The sequence below is a fragment of the Triticum urartu genome, chromosome 4A, assembly GCF_056163025.1.
Source record: "Triticum urartu cultivar PI428250 chromosome 4A, HENAU_Tu73, whole genome shotgun sequence".
Lineage (NCBI taxonomy): Eukaryota > Viridiplantae > Streptophyta > Magnoliopsida > Poales > Poaceae > Triticum > Triticum urartu.
The window spans coordinates 378,909,740-378,920,167 of NC_141876.1; positions in this window are offsets into that span (position 1 = coordinate 378,909,740).

Below are 10,428 nucleotides of genomic sequence, written 5' to 3' on the forward strand. Positions count from 1 at the left end.
CCCAGGAGATGGTTCCTGCGGCAGCAACGACCTTAGAGCCGAAGCAAATCGAGCCATCCGAGGACTCATAGTCCGCGACGTTGGAGCCACACATGGACTCGATGCCCTGCAATATTCGCTTTAATGGAACTTCAGACTCGTCTGCGGCTATAAGTTCCGGATTGTGTACGCCTGCGGAGACCGAGCTAGATCGATTATCGATCTTCGAGTTCAGCGCCGCTGACGTTTTCCAGCACTCACCTTGGGGTGACATCCTAAAATCTTTAAAGAATTTGTCCTCGGAGAAGGACTAAGATCCTAACTATGTCCGGTTCGAGCTAGAAACGGATGATGGGGAGTTTTGCTCCCCACCCGCCACCCACTTCATAGCCACCATTGATGACTTAACCGACGTGCTTGACTATGGCTTCGAAGACATCGACGGTATGGATGATGATGCTGACGAGGAGCAAAGCCAAGACCCACCATTCACTGGATCTTGGATGGCTACCTCTTCATACGACGTGTACATGTTTGATACACCTAAAGGATCCGGCGATGACAAAGAAGAGCCAGACAAGAATAAAACCTCCGAGACACAGTCCAAGCGCCGGTGGCCCAAACACCGCTCTAAGCACCGCCGCTCAAAGGACGGAAACACTGGCACTGGAGAAAATAGTACTCCGGGCGATGCCAAAAACAATGAAGGCCCTGTCGGGGCTACATCCGAACAGGAACACGACAGCAGGCAAAACAACCCTGACGAACAGGCCATAGAAGATGACCCGGAGGATGATAATTACCATCCACCCGCCAAGAAGGAGACAAGCCTTGGCAACGAAGACTTCATCGTGCCTGAGGATCCTCTCGAGCAGGAGCGCTTTAAGCTTCATCTCATAGCCACTACAAGAAGCCTGAAAAAGAACAACAGCAGCTTCAAGCTGAACAAGACTTGCTCGTCGACAGATGGACTGATGTCTTGACAACTGAGGAATACGGCCTCAAGCGCCTAGCCAAGAGGTACCCAAAACGCAGACTGCTACCTCAGTTCGATGAGGAGGCAACAGAACCCATACCTCCCTCACACAATGCAAACTGGGCACCCCGTGGTCGGGATAAAACGGCAACTCAGACAGAAAAAAAGCATGTCCCACCGCCTCACAAAAACAGGGACAGACCAGCTCGGGACCATAATACGATCTTCGGTAGAAATTGGACAATAGAGCAGGACACACCAGATCTATATACGAATCGCGAGGATGTTCCCATACTCGGGACGACAGCTACCTATTCGGATGTGACAAACTTAATCACACCCGGGCCGATAATCACAGAAGGACGTCGTCGGAGACACGCCAAGACACGGCCCGCTATAGAGGCACCGCACACCCTCTCTGCTTCACAGACGAGGTGCTGGATCATCAATTCTCCGAGGGGTTCAAGCCTACCAATATTGAATCATACGACGGAACAACCGACCCCGCAGTATGGATCGAAGATTTTATTCTTCACATACACATGGCCGAGGAGATGACCTCCATGCCATCAAATACCACCCATTAAAGCTCAAAGGACCAGCTCGACACTGGCTAAATAGTCTGTCTAAGAACTCCATCGGCAACTGGGAGGACTTGGAAGAGGCCTTCCTCAACAACTTCTAGGGTACATATGTCCGGCCACCGGATGCTGATGACTTAAGCCACATAGTTCAACAACCTAGAGAATCAGCCAGAAAATTCTTGACTAGGTTTCTAACCAAAAAGAACCAGATCGTCAACTGTCCGGATGCTGAAGCCCTAGCGGCCTTTAAGCATAGCATCCGGGACCAATGGCATGCCCGCCACCTCGACCAGGAAAAGCCGAGATCCATGGCAACCCCCGCGGCACTTATGACCCGCTTTTGCGTTGGAGAGGATAGTTGGCTGGCTCGCAGTACAAACACAGCCAATGAAACAGGCCCCCCCGAGGACAAAAATAGCACCGGCAAGCTCCGGCGCAACAGACACAAACGCCGAAGCAATGGCGATAACGCCGATGACACTACAGTTCATGCCAGATTCAGTGGCTCCAAGTCCGGCCAGCGAAAGAAGCCCTATAAAAGGAGCAGCGGAGGACCATCCAGCTTGGACCGCATACTCGATCGTCCTTGCCAGATACATGGCACCCCAGATAAACCGGCCAACCATACTAACAGAGATTGCTGGGTATTTAAACAAGCTAGCAAGGTCAACAACAGAAACAATGAAGGAGAATCACAAAGCGAGGACGATGACGCGGAGCCCTGGCAGCCGAACACTGGGGAGCAAAAGAAATTTCCCCCTCAAGTCAAAACGGTGAACATGATATACGCTACACACATCCCCAAAAGGGAGCGCAAGCGAGCACTTAGGGACGTCTATGCGCTAGAGCCAGTCGCACCGAAATTCAATCTGTGGTTGTTATTCCCGATCACCTTCGACCGCCGAGATCATCCAACCAGCATCCACCACGGCTGTTCAGCCGCACTAGTCGTCGACCCAATCATCGACGAATTTCACCTCACGCGAGTCCTAATGGACGGTGTTAGCAGCCTCAACCTGGTATATCAGGATACAGTGCGTAAAATGAGCATCGACCCCTCATGGGTCAAGCCCACGAAGACTACATTTAAAGGAGTCATACCAGGCGTAGAGGCCCATTGTACGGGCTCAATAACGCTGGAGGTGTTGGGGAACGTAGCAGAAATTCAAAATTTTCTACGCAACACCAAGATCAATCTATGGAGTAATCTAGCAACGAGAGAAGGAGAGTGCATCTACATACCCTTGCAGATCGCTAAGCGGAAGCGTTCAAGTGAACAGGGTTGATGGAGTCGCACTCGCCGTGATCCAAATCACCGATGATCCTAGTGCCGAACGGACGGCACCTCCACGTTCAACACACATGCAGCCCGGTGACGTCTCCCACGCCTTGATCCAGCAAGGGAGAAGGAGAGGTTGGGGAAGACTCCGTCCAGCAGCAGCACGATGGCATGGTGGTGGTGGAGGAGCGCAGAACTCTAGCAGGGCTTCGCCAAGCACTACGAGAGACGAGGAGGGAGAGAGGTAGGGCTGCGCCTTGGGAGAGTTCATCTCATGTCTTGGGCAGCCCCAAAACCTCCACTATATATAGGGGCAAGGGGGAGGGGGAGGCGCCCTAGGATTTCCCCTAGGGGGGGCGGCTAGGGCAGATGGGATCTCCCCCTTGGGTGACTTGGCCCCCAAGCCAGGAGGTGGGAACCCTAGATGGGGTGCCCCAAACCCCCTGGTCATGTGGGAATAGGTGAGGGGGGCGCACAGCCCCTTAGTGGGCTGGTTTGCCCCCTTCCCTTGGCCCATGAAGCCCCCCAACACTTGTCGGGGCTCCCGAAACATCTTTCGGTCATGTTGGTCATCACCCGGTACCTCTGGAACACTCCCGGAGTCCAAAACCCTTCGTCCAATATATCAATCTTTACCTCCGGACCATTCCGGAACTCCTCGTAACGTCCGGGATCTCATCCGGGACTCTGAACAACATTCAGTAACCGCGTACATACTTTCCCTATAACCCTAGCGTCATCAAACCCTAAGTGTGTAGACCCTACGGGTTCGGGAATCCTGCAGACATGACCGAGACACCTCTTCGGCCAATAACCAACAGCGGGATCTAGATACCTATGTTGGCTCCCACATGTTCCACGATGATCTCATCGGATGAACCACGATGTCAAGGATTCAGTCAATCCCGTATACAATTCCCTTTGTCCAGCGGTATTGTACTTGCCCGAGATTCGATCGTCGGTATCCGATACCTTGTTCAATCTCGTTACCGGCAAGTCTCTTTAATTGTTCCGTAACACATCATCCCGTGATCAACTCCTTGGTCACATTGCGCATATGATGATGTCCTACCGAGTGGGCCCAGAGATACCTCCCCGTCACACGGAGTGACAAATCCCAGTCTCGATTCGTGCCAACCCAACAGACACTTTCCGAGATACCCGTAGTGTACCTTTATAGCCACCCAGTTACGTTGTGATGTTTGGCACACCCAAAGCATTCCTACAGTATCCGGGAGTTGCGCAATCTCATGGTCTAAGGAAATGATACTTGACATTAGAAAAGCTTTAGCATACGAACTACACGATCTTTGTGCTAGGCTTAGGATTGGGTCTTGTCCATCACATGATTCTCCTAATGATGTGATCCCGTTATCAACGACATCCAATGTCCATGGTCAGGAAACCGTAACCATCTATTGATCAACGAGCTAGTCAACTAGAGGCTTACTATGGACATGGTGTTGTCTATGTATCCACACATGTATCTGAGTTTCCTATCAATACAATTATAGCATGGATAATAAACGATTATCATGAACAAGGAAATATAATAATAACCAATTTATTATTGCCTCTAGGGCATATTTCCAATAGTCTCCCACTTGCACTAGAGTCAATAATCTAGTTCACATCGCCATGTGATTAACATTCACAGGTCACATCGCCATGTGACCAACATCCAAAGAGTTTACTAGAGTTCAATAATCTAGTTCACATCACTATGTGATTCACACTCAATGAGTTCTGGGTTTGATCATGTTGCTTGTGAGAGAGGTTGTAGTCTACGGGTCTGTCACATTCAGATCCGTATGTACTTTGCAAATCTCTACGCTATATTTGGAGCCATTTCAAATAACTGTTCTACTTGGAGTTATTCTAAATTGTTGCTCCATTATACGTATCCGGTATCTCTACTCAGAGCTATCCAGATCGGTGTTAAGCTTGCATCGACGTAACTCCTTATGTCGAACTCTTTATCACCACCATAACCGAGAAACATATACTTATTCCTCTAAGGATAATTTTGACCGCTATCTGGTGATCTACTCCTAGATCACCTTTGTACCCTCTTGCCAGACATGTGGCAAGGCACACATCAGGTGCGGTACTCAGCATGGCATACCGTATAGAGCCTATGACAAAAGCATAGGGGACGACCTTCGTCCTTCCTCTTTCTTCTGCCGTGGTCGAGCTTTAAGTCTTAACTTCATACCTTACAACTCAGGCAAGAACTCCTTCTTTGGCTGATCCATCTTGAACACCTTCAAGATCATGTCAAGGTATGTGCTCATTTGAAAGTACCATTAAGTGTTTTTGATCTATCCTTATAGATCTTGATGCTCAATGTTCAAGTAGCTTAATCCAGGTTTTCCATTGAAAAACACCTTTCAAATAACCCTATATGCTTTCCAGAAACTCTACATCATTTCGGATCAACAATATGTCATCCACATATACTTATCAGAAATGTCGTAGTGCTCCCACTCACTTTATTATAAATACAAGTTTCTAACAAACTTTGTATAAACCCATAAACTTTGATTACTCCATCAAAGTCTATATTCCGACTCCGAGATGCTTGCTCTAGTCCATGGAAGGATCGCTGGAGCTAGCATGCCTTTTAGCATCCTTAGGATCGACAAAACATTTCTGATTGTATCACATACAACCTTTCCTTACAAAAACTAGTAAGGGAACTTGTTTTGACATCCATCTGCCAGATTTCATAAATGCAGCTTATGCTAACATGATTCCGACGGACTTAAGCATCGCTACGGGTGAGAAAATCTCATCGTAGTCAACTACTTGAACTTGTGAAAAACTCTTTGCCACAAGTCGAGCTTCATAGACAGTGACATTACCGTCCACGTCCGTCTTCTTCTTAAAATCCACATGTACCTAACAGCCTTACGACCATCAAGTAGTTCTTACAAAGTCTACACTTTGTTTTCATACATGGATCCTCTCTCGGATTTTATGGCCTCGAGCCAATTTTTCAGAATCCGGGCCCATCATAGCTTCTCCATAGCTCATAGGTTCATCGTTGTCCAACAACGTGACCTTTAAGACAGGGTTACCACTTAGAAGTTGTACACACCCTTGTCAACCTATGAGGTTCGATAGTAACTCGATCTGAAGCTCCATGATCATCATCATTAGCTTTCTCTTCAACTGAGGCAGGTGCCACAGAAACATTTTTCCTGTGCTGCGCTACTCTCTGGTTGAAGTAAAGGTTCAACAACCTTATCAAGTTCTATCTTCCTCCCACTCAATTCTTTCGAGAGAAACTTTTCCTCGAGAAAGGACCCGATTCTAGAAACAATCCCTATTGCTTTCGGATCTGAGACTGGAGGTATACCCAACTGTTTTGGGTGTCCTATGAAGATGCATTTATCCGCTTTGGGTTCGAGCATATTAGCCTGAAACTTTTTCACATAAGCGTCGCAGCCCCAAACTTTTAAGAAACGAAAGCTTAGGTTTCTCTGAACCATAGTTCATACGGTGGCGACTCAAACGGAATTGCGTGGTGCCCTATTTAAAGTGAATGTGGTTGTCTCTAATGCCTAACCCATAAACTATAGTGGTAATTTGATAAGAGGCATCATGGTATGCACCATATCCAATAGGGTGCAGTTATGATATTCGGACACACCATCATACTATGGTGTTCCAGGCGGTATTAGTTGTGAAACAATTTCCACAATGTCTTAATTCTGTGCCAAACTCGTAATTCAGATATTCATCTCTATGATCATATCATAGATATTTTATCCTCTTGTCACGACGATCTTTCAACTTCACCCTGAAATTACTTGAACCTTTCAATAATTCAGACTCGTGATTCATCAAGTAAATATACAACATTTACTCAAATTATCTGTGAAGTAAGAACATAACGATATCCACTACATGCCTCAGCACTCATTGGACTGTACACATCAAGATGTATTACTTCCAACAAGTTGCTTTCTCGTTCCATCTTACTGAAAAACGAGGCCTTTCAGTCATCTTGCCCATGTGGTATGATTTGCATGTCTCAAGTGATTCAAAATCAGGCGAGTCCAAAGATCCATCAACATGGAGCTTCCTCATGCGTTTTATACCATTGTGACTAAAATTGCAGTGCCACAAGTATGTGGTAATATCATTACTATCTTATATCTTTTGGCATGAACATGTGTATCACTACGATCAGGATTCAATAAACCATTCATTTTAGGTGTAAGACCATTGAAGGTATTATTCAAATAAACAGAATAACCATTATTCTCTTTAAATGAATAACCGTATTGCGATAAACATAATCCAATCATGTCTATGCTCAACGCAAACACCAAATAAAAATTATTTAGGTTCAACACCAATCCCGATGGTAGAGGGAGCGTGCGATGTTTGATCACATCAACCTTGGAAACACTTCCAACACCTATCGTCATCTCACCTTTGGCTAGTCTTCGTTTATTCCGTTGCCTTTTATTTCGAGTTACTAAAACTTAGCAACCGAACCGGTATCTTATACCCTGCTGCTACTAGGAGTACTAGTAAAGTACACATTTAATATAATGTATGTCCAATACATACTTCTTTCAACCTTGCCAGCCTTCTCATCTACCAAGTATCTAGGGTGGTTCTGCTTCAGTGACCGTTCCCCTTATTATAGAAGCACTTAGTCTCGGGCTTGGGTTCAACTTTGGGTTTCTTTACTAGAACGGCAACTGATTTGTCGTTTCATGAAGTATCCCTTTCTTGCCCTTGCCCTTCTTGAAACTTAGTGGTTCTACTAACCATCACCAATTGATGCTCCCTTTTGATTTCTACTTTCGCGGTGTCGCGAATAGCTCAAGGATCATATCTATCCCTGATATGTTATAGTTCATCACGAAGCTCTAGTAGCTTGGTGACAGTGACTTTGGAGAACCATCACTATCTCATCTGGAAGATCAACTCCCACTCGATTCAAGCGATTGTTGTACTCATACAATCTGAGCACATGCTCAACGATTGAGCGTTTCTCCTTAGTTTGTAGGCTTAGGAAACTTGTCAGAGGTCTCATACCTCTTGACGTGGGCACTAAACTGAAATCCCAATTTCAGTCCTTGGAACATCTCATATGTTCTACGATGTTTCAAAAACGTCTTTGGTGCCTCAATTCTAAACCATTTAGCATTACGCACTGAACTATCATGTAGTCATCAAAACGTGTATGTCAGATGTTCACAACATCCACAACTGACGCTTGAGGTTCAGCTCACTGAGCGGTGCATTAAGGACATAATCCTTCTGCGCAGCAATGAGGACAATCCTCAGTATACGGACCCAGTCTACATAATTGCTACTATCAACTTTCAACTAAATTTTCTCTAGGAACATATCAAACAGTAGAACTAAAGTGTAAGCTACGACATAATTTGCAAAGTCCTTTTGAATATGTTCATGATAATTGAGTTCATCTGATTATTTCATGAACTCCCACTCAGATAGACATCCCTCTAGTTATCTAAGTGATACATGATCCGAATCAACTAGGCCGTGTCCGATCATCACGTGAGACGGACTAGTCATCATCGGTGAACATCTCATGTTGATCGTATCTTCTATACGACTCATGTTCGACCTTTCGGTCCTCCGTGTTCCGAGGCCATGTCTGTACATGCTAGGCTCGTCAAGTCAACCTAAGTGTTGCGCATGTGTTCCGAGGCCATGTCTGTACATGCTAGGCTCGTCAACACCCGTTGTATTCGAATGTAAGAATCTATCACACCCGATCATCATGTGGTGCTTCGAAACGACGAACCTTCGCAACGGTGCACAGTTAGGGGGAACACTTTTCTTGAAATTTTAGTGAGGGATCATCTTATTTAAGCTACCGTCGTTCTAAGCAAATAAGATGTAAAACATGATAAACATCACATGCAATCAAATAGTGACATGATATGGCCAATATCATTTTGCTCCTTTTGATCTCCACCTTCGGGGCTCCATGATCATCATCGTCACCGGCATGACACCATGATCTCCATCATCATGATCTCCATCATCGTGTCTTCATGAAGTTGTCTCGCCAACTATTACTTCTACTACTACAGCTAACGGTTAGCAATAAAGTAAAGTAATTACATGACGTTTATGTTGACACGCAGGTCATAAATAAATTAAGACAACTCCTATGGCTCCTGCCGGTGGTCATACTCATCGACATGCAAGTCGTGATTCCTATTACAAGAACATGATCAATCTCATACATCACATATATCATTCATCACATCCTTTTGGCCATATCACATCACACGGCATATGCTGCAAAAACAAGTTAGACGTCCTCTAATTGTTGTTGCAAGTTTTTTTTACGTGGCTGCTATAGGTTTCTAGCAAGAACGTTTCTTACCTACGCCAAAACCACAACGTGAATTGCCAATTTCTATTTACCCTTCATAAGGACCCTGTTCATCGAATCCGATCCAACTAAAGTGGGAGAGACAGACACCCGCTAGCCACCTTATGCAACTAGTGCATGTCAGTCGGTGGAACCTGCCTCACGTAAGAGTACGTGTTAGGTCGGTCCGGGCCGCTTCATCCCACGATACCGCCGAATCAAGATAAGACTGTTGGGGAACGTTGCAGAAAACAAAAATTTTCCTACTCGTTTCACCAAGATCCATCTAGGAGTTCAACTAGCAACGAGCCATCGGATGCATCTACATACCTTTGTAGATCGCGTGCGGAAGCGTTCAAAGAACGGTGATGATGTAGTCGTACACGACGTGATCCAAATCACCGATGACCAAGCGCCGAACGGACGGAACCTCCGTGTTCAACACACGTACGGGACGGGAGACGTCTCCTTCTTCTTGATCCAGCAAGGGGAAAGGAGAGGATGACGAAGATCCAGCAGCACGACGGCGTGGTGGTGGATGCAGGGCGTCACAGTAGCAGGGCTTCGCCTATACTACGCGAGAGAGACGTAACGGGGAGAGAGGGAGGCGCCAGGGGCTGGTGTATCAAGTCCATCCTCTCCCCCACTATATATAGGAGGGCCAAGGGGGGGTGGTGCGCAGCCTAGGAGATCCAATCTCCAAGGTGCGGCGGCCAAGGGGAGGTTTCCCTCCCCCCCAAGGCACCTCGGGGTGCCTTCCACTAGTGGGACTCCTCCCCCATGGAAACCCTAGGCGCATGGGCCTAGTGGGGCTGGTGCCCTTGGCCCATGTAGGCCAAGGCACACCCCCTACAGCCCATGTGGCCCCCCGGGACAGGTGGCCCCACCCGGTGGGCCCCCGGGACCCCTCCGGTGGTCCCGGTACAATACCGATAACCCCGAAACTTGTCCCGATGGCCGAAACAGCACTTCCTATATATAATTCTTTACCTCCGGACCATTCCGGAACTCCTCGTGACGTCCGGGATCTCATCCGGGACTCTGAACAAAATTCGGGTCACTGCATATACATATCTTCACAACCCTAGCGTCACCGAACCTTAAGTGTGTAGACCCTACGGGTTCGGGAGACAAGCAGACATGACCGAGACGATTCTCCGGTCAATAACCAACAGCGGGATCTGGATACCCATGTTGGCTCCCACATGCTCCACGATGATCTCATCGGATGAAC